The following is a 14,769-nucleotide window of genomic DNA, read 5'->3' as shown; positions in this document are numbered from 1 at the left end:
ATATATATATATATATATATATATATATATATATATATATATATGTGTGTGTGTGTGTGTGTGTGTGTGTGTTATATAGGTAGTTCATTTTGAAATAAAAATAGTGAAATGTTCGTTAAGAGTTACATTTTTCACTGGAGGAAACAGCTGTGCTGATGAGGTGAATGCAACCCACTGCTCTTCCATGAAACTGGGGTACATAAGTGATTTTTTCACTGCAAACTGAGGCAACCATTTAAATTACACTTACATGTTATGATCCAGAGGATGAAGAAATGGGTCCATATGAACTGTAACAGTTACTGACGAAGTCCCGTACATAACAGTCTCTGCTGCTTCTTGCTTTAATAGTAAATGGCTGACGAATCCCGTGCTGCAGGGTAGGATATTGTATCAAGAATCAGAAAAATGTCAGGAACAAACACAGCACTAGGTTGGCTATACTGTGGTATTGTTGTAAAACTGAACTTTTAATCCCCACAGAAAAATCTCCATCAGTCCCGTGATCCCTCACACTCCGCTAGTTGAAAGAAAAGGCGCGTTCATGTTTTAATGGATCCGGTACACTGTTAGACATTTCAAAGGCATTTTACAGTAAGATACTGTATTTGAGATTTACAGTATACAACCGTAAATCAGTTTACAGCATGTTACCGTAGTGTCTGAAAATGGTTAATTACTCTAAAAACTAAGTAAACAGTTAACCACTGTAAACCTTTTAATTTTGTTCTAAATATTTTATAATATAATTTTATTAACATTATTTTAATACTATTAAAATAAAAAAGACTCAATTAGAAATTATCAAAATAAACACTTTATTTAAAACATTGGTGATGCTTAAACATTTAAGAAAATTGTGTCAAAACATTACATTTCAATCATTCAAAAAAACATTGAAAACGACAAAGCACATGAACATACATGTAAAAAACTAATTTAAGTATCTGACCTGCATATTGTTGAGAAAAAACCCCAATTGTACTTAGTACTACTGACATTAAACCAGACACAATTACAAAATATTCCATTTTTTAAAACATTAATAATGCTTAAAGCATTTAAGGAAAATGTGTGAAAATTACATTAAGCATTAAAATCAACAGATTAAAAAATCACACAAAGCACTAGAACATACATGTACAATAATAATTTATTTGTCTGAATTGCATATTGTTGGAAAAATAATTTGTAATTAAAGCTGCAAGCAGCGATGATAGGGACCTCGCACCCGGGCTCACCGCCTCCCGGTGGCCTCAGGATGACAGAGAACAGCGAACAATATTAATTTAAGCCGATAAATATAAAAAACCTAAGGAAATCATAGATTTATGCCAAACTTCCTCTTGTCAGCAGGTGGCGCTATAACTGTGACTCAAGATTGTTATGTAGATGCCTTCAGTAAAGGAATCTTATCAACCATGTAAATTTTCAGGCAGATCGAATATTGTTTGGCTGAGTTGTAAGCCAAATTTCTGGTTGCCAGCAGGTGGCGCTATGACTGTGACTCAATATTGTTTTGTAGATGTCTTCAGGAGTGGATTTTAATTACCCATGTGAAGTTTCAAGCTGTTCAGACATTGTCTGGCTGAGTTATAAGCCTAAGTACCTTCTGCCAGCAGGTGGCGCTATGACTGTGATTCAATATTGGCATATAGATGTGTTCAGAAGAGGACTTTTATCAACCGTGTGAAGTTTCAGGCAGATCAGAAATTGTGTGGTTGAGTTAGAAAGACTTCCTGTTCCATGGCGAAGCGTTGAGGTTTCTCATGCCACAACGGACACGCCCCTCTGCAAAACTCTAAATCTTCGCAATTTAACATCGCGAAGGCCTTTAGATGAAAAAACCAAATTTTGGTGTTGATCGGATAAAATACCTAGGAGGAGTTCGTTAAAATACAACGCTTGGAAATGGCAAAAACGCCACTTTTTTACAGCAGGTAGTTAAAAATATCCGACTTCCTGTTGGGTTTGAGATATGGCTCCAAGAGACTTTTTTCTATGTTTTGGCATGTTTGAGGTGTGTGCCAATTTTCGTGCATGTGCGTGATTCGTATATCAGGGGCTCGTCCGATTAATTTTGGTAGGTGGCGCTGTCGAGTAATTTTGCCACGCCCACTGCAACATTGTTATGTGGATGTGTTCAGGAGAGGACTTTTATCAACCATGTGAAGTTTCAGGCAGATCGGACATTGTGTGGTTGAGTTATATAGCCTTTCTGTTCCATGGCGAAGCGTTGAGGTTTGTCATGTCGCCACGGACACGCCCCTCTGCGAAAACTCTAGATCTTCACAATATATCATCGCTAGAGCTTTCAGATAACACTATCATACTTTGGTGCTGATATGATAAAATTTGTGGGAGGAGTTTGTTACTCTGTAAAACATGTCATTTCCTGTGGCCAGCAGGTGGCGCTATAACTGTATCTGGATATTGGCATGTAAATGTGTTCAGGTCAGGACTCTTATCAAGCGTGTGAATTTTGAGGCAGATCGGATAATGCATGCCTGAGTTATAACGACTTCCTGTTTTGTGGCGAATCGTCAAAGTTTGCGAGGCCGCCACGGACACGCCCATTGACGAAAACTCTAAAGCTTCGCAATTTAACATCGCCAAGGCCTTTAGATGACAAAACCCATTTTTGGTGTAGATCGGATAAAATCCCTAGGAGGAGTTCGTCAAAATACAACGCCTGGAAATGGCAAAAATGCCACTTTTTCGCCGCAGGAAGTTAAAAATATCCGACTTCCTGTTGGGTTTGAGATATGGCTCCAAGAGACTTTTTCGTATGTTTTGGCATGTTTGAGGTGTGTGCCAATTTTCGTGCATGTGCGTAATTCGTGGATCGGGGGCTCGTCCGTTTAATTTTTCTAGGTGGCGCTGTCGAGTCAATTTGCCACGCCCACTTCCGAGACCCATATTAAACGTAAATTTTCGCCACTTCTGAGGCGTGTGCAAAGTTGCGTGAGTTTTCGGGCATGTTTAGCCCCTCTAAATCGCGATTCATTGGAGAGAAGAATAATAATAATAATTAAAGCTGCAAGCAGCGATGATAGGGACCTCGCACCCGGGCTCACCGCCGCCCGGTGGCCTAAGGATTACAGAGAACAGTGAACAATAACAATTTAAGCCGATATATATAAAAAACCTGAGAAATCCACAGATTTATGCCAAACTTCCTCCTGTCAGCAGGTGGCGCTATGACTGTGACAGTATTGTCATGTAGATGTCTTCAGGAGAAGACTTTTATCAACCATGTGAAGTTTCAGGCAGATCGGACATTGTGTGGCTGAGTTATAAGCCAAACTACCTGTTGCCAGCAGGTGGCGCTATGACTGTGACTCAATATTGGCACGTAGATGTCTTCAGGAGAGGACTTTTATCAACCCTGTGAAGTTTCAGGCTGATTGGACATTGTGTGGCTGAGTTATAAGCAAAACTACCTTCTGTCACTAGGTGGCGCTATGACTGACTCAATATTGGCATTTAGATGTCTTCAGGAGAGGAATTTAATCAACCATGTGAAGTTTCAGGCAGATCAGACATTGTGTGCCTGAGTTATAAGCACTTCCTTTTTCATGGCGAAGCGTTGAGGTTTGTCATGCCACCACATACACGCCCCTCTACGAAAACTCTAGATCTTCACAATATATCATCGCTTGAGCTTTCAGATACACAACCAACCAAATTTGGTGCTGATATGAAAACATTTGTGGGATGAGTTTATTACTTTGTAAATCATGACATTTTCTGTGGTCAGCAGGTGGCGCTATAACTGTATCTGGATATCGGCATGTAAACTTGTTCTGGTCTGGACTCTTATTAAACATGTGAATTTTGAGGCAGATCGTATAATGCATGCCTGAGTTATAATGACTTCCGGTTTTGTGGCGAATAGTTAAAGTTTGTGAGGCCGCCACGGACACGCCCATCGACAAAACCTCTAAAGCTTCGCAATTTAACATCGCCAAGGCCTTTAGATGACAAAACCCAATTTTGGTGTCGATAGCATAAAATCCCTAGGAGGAGTTCGTTAAGATACAAAGCCTGGAAATGGCAAAAATGCCACTTATTTGCCGCAGGAAGTTAAAAATATCCGACTTCCTGTTGGGTTTGAGTTATGGCTCCAAGAGACTTTTTCGTATGTTTTGCCATGTTTGAGGTGTGTGCCAATTTTCGTGCATGTGCGTGATTCGTAGATCAGGGGCTCTTCCGTTTAATTTTTATAGGTGGCGCTGTCGAGTCATTTTGCCACGCCCACTTCATTATTGTTATGAGGATGTGTTCAGGAGAGGACTTTAATCCACCATGTTAAGTTTCAGGCAGATCGGACATTGTGTGCTTGAGTTATAAGGACTTCCTGTTCCATGGCGAAGCGTTGAGGTTTGTCATGCCGCCACGGACACGCCCCTCTGCGAAAACTCTAGATCTTCACAATATATCATCGCTAGAGCTTTCAGATAACACAACCCAAATTTGGTGCTGATACAAAAAAATTTGTGGGAGGAGTTTGTTAGGATGTAAAACATGTCATTTCCTGTGGCCAGCAGGTGGCGCTATAACTGTATCTGGATTTTGGCATGTAAACTTGTTCAGGTCAGGACTCTTATCAAACGTGTGAATTTTGAGGCGGATCGGATAATGCATGCCTGAGTTATAACGACTTCCTGTTTTGTGGCGAATCGTCAAAGTTTGCGAGGCCGCCACGGACACGCCCATCGATGAAAACTCTAAAGCTTCGCAATTTAACATCGCCAAGGCCTTTAGATGACAAAACCCAATTTTGGTGTCGATCGGATAAAATCCCTAGGAGGAGTTCGTTAAAATACAACGCCTGGAAATGGCAAAAATGCCACTTTTTCGTCGCAGGAAGTCAAAAATATCCAACTTCCTGTTGGGTTTGAGATATGGCTCCAAGAGACTTTTTTGTATGTTTTGGCATGTTTGAGGTGTGTGCCAATTTTTGTGCATGTGCGTGATTCGTGGATCGGGGGCTTGTCCGTTAAATTTTTCTAGGTGGCGCTGTCGAGTCATTTTGCCACGCCCACTTCAGAAGACCATAAAAAACGTAAATTTTCGCCACTTCTGAGGCGTGTGCAAAGTTGCGTTAGTTTTCGGGCTTGTTTAGCCCCTCAAAATCGCGATTCATTGGAGAGAAGAATAATAATAATAATAAACGGAGCAATTCCAATAGGGCCTTGCACCGTTCGGTGCTCGGTCCCTAATTAAAGCTGCAAGCAGCGATGATAGGGACCTCGCACCCGGGCTCACCGCCGCCCGGTGGCATCAGGATGACAGAGAACAGCGAACAGTAATAATTTAAGCCGATATATTAAAAATATCTGAGAAAATCACAGATTTATGCCAAACTTCCTCCTGTCAGCAGGTGGCGCTATAACTGTGACTCAAGATTGTTATGTAGATGTCTTCAGGAGAGGAAACTTATCAACCATGTGAAGTTTTAGGCAGATCGGACATTGTTTGGCTGAGTTATAAGCCAAACTGCCTTTTGTCAGCAGGTGGCGCTATGACAGATTCAATGTTGTTATGTAGATGTGTTTAGGAGGGGACTTTCATCAACCTTGTGAAGTTTCAGGCAGATCGGAGTTTGTGTGGTTGAGTTATAAGCCAATCTACTTTCTGCCAGCAGGTGGCGCTATGACTGACTCAATATTGTTATGTAGATGTGTTCAGAAGAGGACTTTTATCAATCATGTGAAGTTTCAGGCAGATCAGACATTGTGTGGTTGAGTTATAAGGACTTCCTGTTCCATGGCGAAGCGTTGAGGTTTGTCATGCCACCACAGACACGCCCCTCTGCAAAAACTCTAGATCTTCACAATATATCATCGCTAGAGCTTTCAGATGACACCACTTTATTTTGGTGCTGATACGGGAAAGTTTGTGGAAGGAGTTTGTTACAGTGTCAAACATGTCATTTCCTGTAGCCAGCAGGTGGCGCTATAACTGTAACTGGATATCGGCACGTAAACCTGTTCAGGTCAGGACTTTTATTAAATGTGTGAATTTTGAGGCAGATCGAATATTGCATGCCTGAGTTATAACGACTTCCTGTCTTGTGGCGAATCATCAACGTTTGCGAGGCCGCCACGGACACGCCCATCGATGAAACCTCTAAAGCTTCGCAATTTAACATCGCCAAGGCCTTTAGATGACAAAACCCAATTTTGGTGTCGATAGGATAAAATCCCTAGGAGGAGTTCGTTAAGATACAAAGCCTGGAAATGGCAAAAATGCCACTTATTTGCCGCAGGAAGTTAAAAATATCCGACTTCCTGTTGGGTTTGAGATATGGCTCCAAGAGACTTTTTCGTATGTTTTGACGTGTTTGAGGTGTGTGCCAATTTTCGTGCATGTGCGTGATTCGTAGATCAGGGGCTCGTCCGTTTAATTTTTATAGGTGGCGCTGTCGAGTCATTTTGCCACGCCCACTTCATTATTGTTATGAGGATGTGTTCAGGAGAGGACTTTTATCAACCATCTGAAGTTTTAGGCAGATTGGACATTGTGTGGTTGAGTTATAAGGACTTCCTGTTCCATGGCGAAGCGTTGAGGTTTGTCATGCCGCCACGGACACACCCCTCTGCAAAAACTCAAGATCTTCACAATATATCATTGCTAGGGCTTTCAGATAACACCACTCAAATTTGGTGCGGACACGAAAAAATTTATGGGAGGAGTTTGTTACGATGTAAAACATGTCATTTCCTGTAGCCAGCAGGTGGCGCTATAACTGTATCTGAATATCGGCAAGTACACGTGTTCAGGTTAGGACTCTTATCAAACGTGTGATTTTTGAGGCAGATCGGATAATGCATGCCTGAGTTATAACGACTTCCTGTTTTGTGGCGAATCGTCAAAGTTTGCGAGGCCGCCACAGACACGCCCATCGACAAAAACTCTAAAGCTTCGCAATTTAACATCGCCAAGGCCTTTAGATGACAAAACCCAATTTTGGTGTCGATCGGATAAAATCCCTAGGAGGAGTTCGTTAAAATACAACGCCTGGAAATGGCAAAAACGCCACTTTTTCGCCGCAGGAAGTCAAAAATATCCGACTTCCTGTTAGGTTTGAGATATGGCTCCAAGAGACTTTTTCGTATGTTTTGGTGTGTTTGAGGTGTGTGCCAATTTTCGTGCATGTGCGTGATTCGTGGATCGGGGGCTCGTCCGTTTAATTTTTCTAGGTGGCGCTGTCGAGTCATTTTGCCACGCCCACTTCCGAAGCCCATAAAAAACGTAAATTTTCGCCACTTCTGAGGTGTGTGCAAAGTTGCGTGAGTTTTCGGGCATGTTTAGACCCTCAAAATCGCGATTCATTGGAGAGAAGAATAATAATAATAATAAACGGAGCAATTCCAATAGGGCCTTGCACCGTTCGGTGCTCGGTCCCTAATAATAATAATAATAATAATAATAATAATTAAAGCTGCAAGCAGCGATGATAGGGACCTCGCACCCGGGCTCACCGCCGCCCGGTGGCCTCAGGATGATAGAGAACAGCGAACAATAATATTTTAAGCCGATATATATAAAGAAGCCGAGAAAATCACAGATTTATGCCAAACTTCCTCCTGTCAGCAGGTGGCGCTATGACTGTGACTCAAGATTGGTATGTAGATGTCTTCAGGAGAGGAATCTCATCAACCATGTGAATTTTCAGGCAGGTCGGACGTTGTTTGGCTGAGTTATAAGCCAAACTTCCTGTTGCCAGCAGGTGGCGCTTTGACTGTCTTAATGTTGGTATGTTGATGTCTTCAGAAGAGGATTTTAATCAATCATGTGAAGTTTCAGGCAGATTAGACATTGTGGGGCTGAGTTGTTAGCAAAACTACCTTCTGCCAGCAGGTGGCGCTATGCCAGACTCAATATTGTTATGTAGATGTGTTCAGGAGAGGACTTTTATCCACTATGTTAAGTTTCACGCTGATCGGACATTGTGTGGTTGAGTTATAAGCCAAAATTCCCTCCGTCACTAGGTGGCGCTATGACTGACTAATATTGGCATGCATATGTGTTCAGGAGAGGACTTTTATCAACCATGTGGAGTTTCAGGCAGATCAGACATTGTGTGGTTGAGTTATAAGGACTTCCTGTTCCATGGCGAAGCGTTGAGGTTTGTCATGCCACAACGGACACGCCTTTTTGCGAAAACTCTAGATTTTCACAATATATCATCGCTAGAGCTTTCAGATGACACCACCCAAATTTGGGGCTGATACTATAAAATTTGTGAGAGAAGTTCGTGACAGTGTAAAACATGTAATTTCCTACGGCCAGCAGGTGGCGCTATAACTTTTCCTGGATATCGGCATGTTAAAGTGTTCAGGTCAGGACTCTTATCAAACGTGTGAATTTTGAGGCAGGTAGGATAAAGCATGCCTGAGTTATAACGACTTCCTGTTTTGTGGCGAATCGTCAAAGTTTGCGAGGCCGCCACAGACACGCCCATCGACAAAAACTCTTAATCTTCGCAATTTAACATCGCCAAGGCCTTTAGATGACAAAGCCCAATTTCGGTGTCGTTCGGATAAAATCCCTAGGAGGAGTTCGTTAAAATACAACGCCTGGAAATGGCAAAAATGCCACTTATTCGCCGCAGGAAGTTAAAAATATTCGACTTCCTGTTGGGTTTGAGATATGGCTCCAAGAGACTTTTTCGTATGTTTTGGCGTGTTTGAGGTGTGTGCCAATTTTCGTGCATGTGCGTGATTCGTAGATCGGGGGCTCGTCCGTTTAATTTTTCTAGGTGGCGCTGTCGAGTCATTTTGCCACGCCCACTTCATTATTGTTATGGGGATGTGTTCAGGAGAGGACCTTTATCAATCATGTGAAGTTTCAGGCAGATCAGACATTGTGTGGTTGAGTTATAAGGTCTTCTTGTTCCATGGCGAAGCGTTGAGGTTTGTCATGCCGCCAAGGACACGCCCCTTTGCCAAAACTCTAGATCTTCACAATATATCATCGCTAGAGCTTTCAGATAACACAACCCAAATTTGGTGCTGATACGAAAAAATTTGTGGGAGGAGTTTGTTACACTGTAAAACATGTCATTTCCTGTGGCCAGCAGGTGGCGCTATATCTGTATCTAGATATCGGCATGTAAACGTGTTTAGGTCAGGACTCTTATCAAATGTCTGCATTTTGAGGCAGATCGGATAATGCATGCCTGAGTTATACCGACTTCCTGTTTTGTGGCGAATCGTCAAAGTTTGCGAGGCCGCCACGGACACGCCCATCGACGAAAACTCTAAAGCTTCGCAATTTAACATCGCCAAGGCCTTTAGATGACAAAACCCAATTTTGGTGTCGATCGGATAAAATCCCTAGGAGGAGTTCGTTAAAATACAACGCCTGGAAATTGCAAAAATGCCACTTTTTTGCCGCAGGAAGTTAAAAATATCCGACTTCCTGTTTGGTTTGAGATATGGCTCCAAGAGACTTTTTCGTGTGGTTTGGCATGTTTGAGGTGTGTGCCAATTTTCGTGCATGTGCGTGATTCGTGTATCGGGGGCTCGTCCGTTTAATTTTTCTAGGTGGCGCTGTCGAGTCATTTTGCCACGCCCACTTCCGAGACCCATATCAACCTGCTATTTACACCGCGTTTGGTGTATGTGCAAATTTTCATGAGTTTTCGTGCATGTTTAGACCCTCAAAAGTGCCCCGATAGGGGGCGGAATAATAATAATAATAATAATAATAATAATAATTAAAGCTGCAAGCAGCGATGATAGGGACCTCGCACCCGGACTCACCGCCGCCCGGTGGCCTCAGGATGACAGAGAACAGCGAACAATATTAATTTAAGCCGATTTATATAAAGAACCTGAAAATCACACATTCATGCCAAACTTCCTCTTGTCAGCAGGTGGCGCTATGACTCTGACTCAAGATTTGCATGTAGATGCCTTCAGTAGAGGAATCTTATCAACCATGTTTTTTTTCAGCCAGATCGGACATTGTTTGGCTGAGTTATATGTAATTTCCTGTTGTCAGCAGGTGGCGCTATGACTGTGACTCGATATTGGCATGTAGATGTCTTCAGGGGAGGATTTTAATCAACCATGTAAATTTTCAGGCTGGTCAGACTTTGTGTGCCTGAGTTATAAGCCAAACTATCTTCTGCCAGCTGGTGGCGCTATGACTGTGACTCAATATTGCAATGTTGATGTCTTCAGGAGAGGACTTTTATCAACCATGTGAAGTTTCAGGCAGATCAGTGATCGTGTGGCTGAGTTATAAGCCAAACTACCTTCTGCCAGCAGGTGGCGCTATGACAGACTCAATATAATTATGTAGATGTGTTCAGGAGAGGACTTTTATCAATCATGTGAAGTTTTAGGCAGATCGGACATTGTGTGGCCGAGTTACAAGCCAAACTACCTTCTGCCAGCAGGTGGCGCTATGACTGACTCAATATTGTTATGTAGATGTGTTCAGGAGAGGACTTTTATCAATCATGTGAAGTTTCAGGCAGATCGGACATTGTGTGGTAGAGTTATAAGCATTTCCTGTTCCATGGCGAAGCGTTGAGGTTTGTCGTGCCGCCACGGACACGCCCCTCTGCAAAATCTCTAGATCTTTACAATATATCATCGCTAGAGCTTTCAAATAACATCACTCAAATTTAGTGCTGATATAATAAAGTTTGCGGAAGGAGTACATTACAATGTAAAACATGTCATTTCCTGTGGCCAGCAGGTGGCGCTATAACTCTATCTGGATATCAGCATATAAACGTGTTCAGGTCAGGACTGTTATCAAATGTGTGAATTTTTAGACAGATCGGATAATGCATGTCTGAGTTATAATGACTTCCTGTTTCGTGGCGAATCGTCAAAGTTTGTGAGGCCGCCACGGACACGCCCATCGACGAAAACTCTAAAGCTTCGCAATTTAACATCGCCAAGGCCTTTAGATGACAAAACCCAATTTTGGTGTCGATCGGAAAAAATCCCTAGGAGGAGTTCGTTAAAATACAACACCTAGAAATGGCAAAAATGCCACTTTTTCGCCGCAGGAAGTTAAAAATTACCGACTTCCTGTTGGGTTTGAGTTATGGCTCCAAGAGACTTTTTCGTATGTTTTGGCATGTTTGAGGTGTGAGCCAATTTTCGTGCATGTGTGTCATTCGTAGATCAGGGGCTCGTCCGTTTAATTTTTCTAGGTGGCGCTATCGAGTCGTTTTGCACGCCCACTTCAATATTGTTATGTGGATGTGTTCAGGAGAGGAATTTGATTAACCATGTGAAGTTTCAGGCATATTGGACATTGTGTGGTTGAGTTATAAGGACTTCCTGTTCCATGGCGAAGCGTTGAGGTTTGTCATGCCGCCACGGATACACCCCTCTGCGAAAACTCTAGATCTTTACAATATATCATCGCTAGACCTTTCAGATAACACCACCCAATTTTGGTGGTGATACGATAAAATTTGTGGGAGGAGTTTGTTACTCCGTAAATCATGTCATTTCCTGCGGCCAGCAGGTGGCGCTGTAACTGTATCTGGATATCGGCATGTAAACGTGTTCAGGTCAGGACTCTTATCAAACCTGTGAATTTTGAGGCAGATCTGATAATGCATGCCTGAGTTATAACGACTTCCTGTTTTGTGGCGAATCGTCAAAGTTTGCGAGGCCGCCACGGACACGCCCATCGATGAAAACTCTAAAGCTTCGCAATTTAACATCGCCAAGGCCTTTAGATGATAAAACCCAATTTTGGTGTCGATCGGATAAAATCCCTAGGAGGAGTTCGTTAAAATACAACACCTGGAAATGGCAAAAATGCCACTTTTTCGCCGCAGGAAGGTAAAAATATCTGACTTCCTGTTTGGTTTGAGATATGGCTCCAAGAGACTTTTTCGTATGTTTTGGCATGTTTGAGGTGTGTGCCGATTTCCGTGCATGTGCGTGATTCATATATCGGGGGCTCGTCCGTTTAATTTTTCTAGGTGGCGCTGTCGAGTCATTTTGCCACGCCCACTGCCGAGACCCATATCAACAAGCCATTTACACCGCGTTTGGTGTGTGTGCAAATTTTCATGAGTTTTCGGGCATGTTTAGACCCTCAAAAGTGCCCTGATAGGGGGCGGAATAATAATAATTAAAGCTGCAAGCAGCGATGATAGGGACCTCGCACCCGGGCTCACCGCCGCCCGTTGGCCTCAGGATGACAGAGAACAGCGAACATTATTATTTTAAGCCGATTTATATAAAGAACCTGAGAAAATTACACATTCATGCCAAACGTTCTCTTGTCAGCAGGTGGCGCTATGACTGTGACTCAAGATTTGCATGTAGATGCCTTCAGTAGAGGAATCTTATCAACCATGTGAATTTTCAGCCAGATCGGACATTGTTTGGCTGAGTTATATGTAATTTCCTGTTGCCAGCAGGTGGCGCTATGACTGTGACTCAATATTGGCATGTAGATGTCTTCAGGAGAGGATTTTAATCAACCATGTGAAGTTTCAGGCAGATCTGACATTGTGTGGCCGAGTTACAAGCCAAACTACCTTCTGCCAGCAGATGGCGATATTACTGACTCAATATTGTTATGTAAATGTGTTCAGGAGAGGACTTTTATCAATCATGTGAAGTTTCAGGCAGATCGGACATTGTGTGGTAGAGTTATAAGGACTTCCTGTTCCATGGCGAAGCGTTGAGGTTTGTCATGCCACCACAGACACGCCCCTCTGCAAAAACTCTAGATCTTCACAATATATCATCGCTAGAGCTTTCAGATGACACCACTCTATTTTGGTGCTGATACGGGAAAGTTTGTGGTAGGAGTTTGTTATAGTGTCAAACATGTCATTTCCTGTGGCCAGCAGGTGGCGCTATAACTGTAACTGGATATCGGCACGTAAACCTGTTCAGGTCAGGACACTTATCAAGCGTGTGATTTTTGAGGCAGATCTGATAATGCATGCCTGAGTTATAACGACTTCCTCTTTTGTGGCGAATCGTCAAAGTTTGCGAGGCCGCCACGGACACGCCCATCGACAACAACTCTAAAGCTTCGCAATTTAACATCGCCAAGGCCTTTAGATGATAAAACCCAATTTTGGTGTCGATCGGATAAAATCCCTAGGAGGAGTTTGTTAAAATACAACGCCTGGAAATGGCAAAAATGCCACTTTTTCGCCGCAGGAAGTTAATAATATCTGACTTCCTGTTAGCTTTGAGATATGGCTCCAAGAGACTTTTTGTATGTTTTGGCATGTTTGAGGTGTGTGCCAATTTTCGTGCATGTGCGTGATTCGTAGCTCGGGGGCTCGTCTGTTTAATTTTTCTAGGTGGCGCTGTCGAGTCATTTTGCCACGCCCACTTCAATATTGTTATGTGGATGTGTTCAAGAGATGACGTTTATCAACCATGTGAAGTTTCAGGCAGATCGGACATTGTGTGGTTGAGTTATAAGGACTTCCTGTTCCATGGCGAAGCGTTGAGGTTTGTCATACCCCCACGGACACGCCCCTCTGCGAAAACTCTAGATCTTCACAATATATCATCGCTAGAGCTTTCAGATAACACCACCCAATTTTGGTGCTGATACGAAAAAATTTGTGGGAGGAGTTTATTACTCCGTAAATCATGTCATTTCCTGTGGCCAGCAGGTGGCGCTATAACTATATCTGGATATTGGCATGTAAACGTGTTCAGGTCAGGACACTTATCAAGCGTGTGAATTTTGAGGCAGATCTGATAATGCATGCCTGAGTTATAACGACTTCCTCTTTTGTGGCGAATCATCAAAGTTTGCGAGGGCGCCAAGGACACGCCCATCGACGAAAACTCTAAAGCTTCGCAATTTAACATCGCCAAGGCCTTTAGATGACAAAACCCAATTTTGGTGTCGATCGGATAAAATCCCTAGGAGGAGTTCGTTAAAATACAACGCCTGGAAATGGCAAAAACGCCACTTTTTCGCCGCAGGAAGTTAAAAATATCCGACTTCCTGTTGGGTTTGAGATATGGCTCCAAGAGACTTTTTCGTATGGTTTGGCATGTTTGAGGTGTGTGCCAATTTTCGTGCATGTGCGTGATTCGTGTATCGGGGGCTCGTCCGTTTAATTTTTCTAGGTGGCGCTGTCGAGTCATTTTGCCACGCCTACTTCCGAGACCCATATCAACCTGCTATTTACACCGCGTTTGGTGTGTGTGCAAATTTTCATGAGTTTTCGGGCATGTTTAGACCCTCAAAAGTGCCCCGATAGGGGGCGGAATAATAATAATAATAATAATAAAAAACGGAGCAATTCCAATAGGGCCTACGCACCGTTTCGGTGCTCGGTCCCTAATTAAAGCTGCAAGCAGCGATGATAGGGACCTCGCACCCGGGCTCACCGCCGCACGGTGGCCACAGGATGACAGAGAACAGCGAACAGTAATAATTTAAGCCGATATATTAAAAAAATCGGAGAAAATCACAGATTTATGCCAAATTTCCTCCTGTCAGCAGGTGGCGCTATAACTGTGACTCATGATTGGCATGTAGATGTCTTCATGAGAGGAAACTCATCAACCATGTGAAGTTTTAGGCAGATCGGACTTTGTGTGGTTGAGTTAAAAGCCAATCTACCTTCTGCCAGCAGGTGGCGCAATGACTGACTCAATATTGTTATGTGGATGTGTTCAGAAGAGGACTTTTATCAATCATGTGAAGTTTCAGGCAGATCAGACATTTTGTGGTTGAGTTATAATAACTTCCTGTTCCATGGCGAAGCGTTGAGGTTTGTCATGC

At 42.9% G+C, this 14,769-nt stretch overlaps 1 protein-coding gene across 2 annotated transcripts in view; it reads left to right on the top strand.

The window, feature by feature from the left end:
• si:dkey-74k8.3 overlaps window positions 1-14,769 on the top strand; it is a 64,975-nt gene that overhangs the window by 26,083 nt on the left and 24,123 nt on the right. The gene's annotated exons all lie outside the window — the stretch shown is intronic.

Source organism: Danio rerio, chromosome 14, assembly GCF_049306965.1.
Source record: "Danio rerio strain Tuebingen ecotype United States chromosome 14, GRCz12tu, whole genome shotgun sequence".
Classification (NCBI taxonomy): Eukaryota; Metazoa; Chordata; class Actinopteri; order Cypriniformes; family Danionidae; genus Danio; species Danio rerio.
The sequence above is the reverse complement of the archived record's forward strand: the minus strand, read 5'-3'. Positions and strand labels throughout refer to the sequence as shown.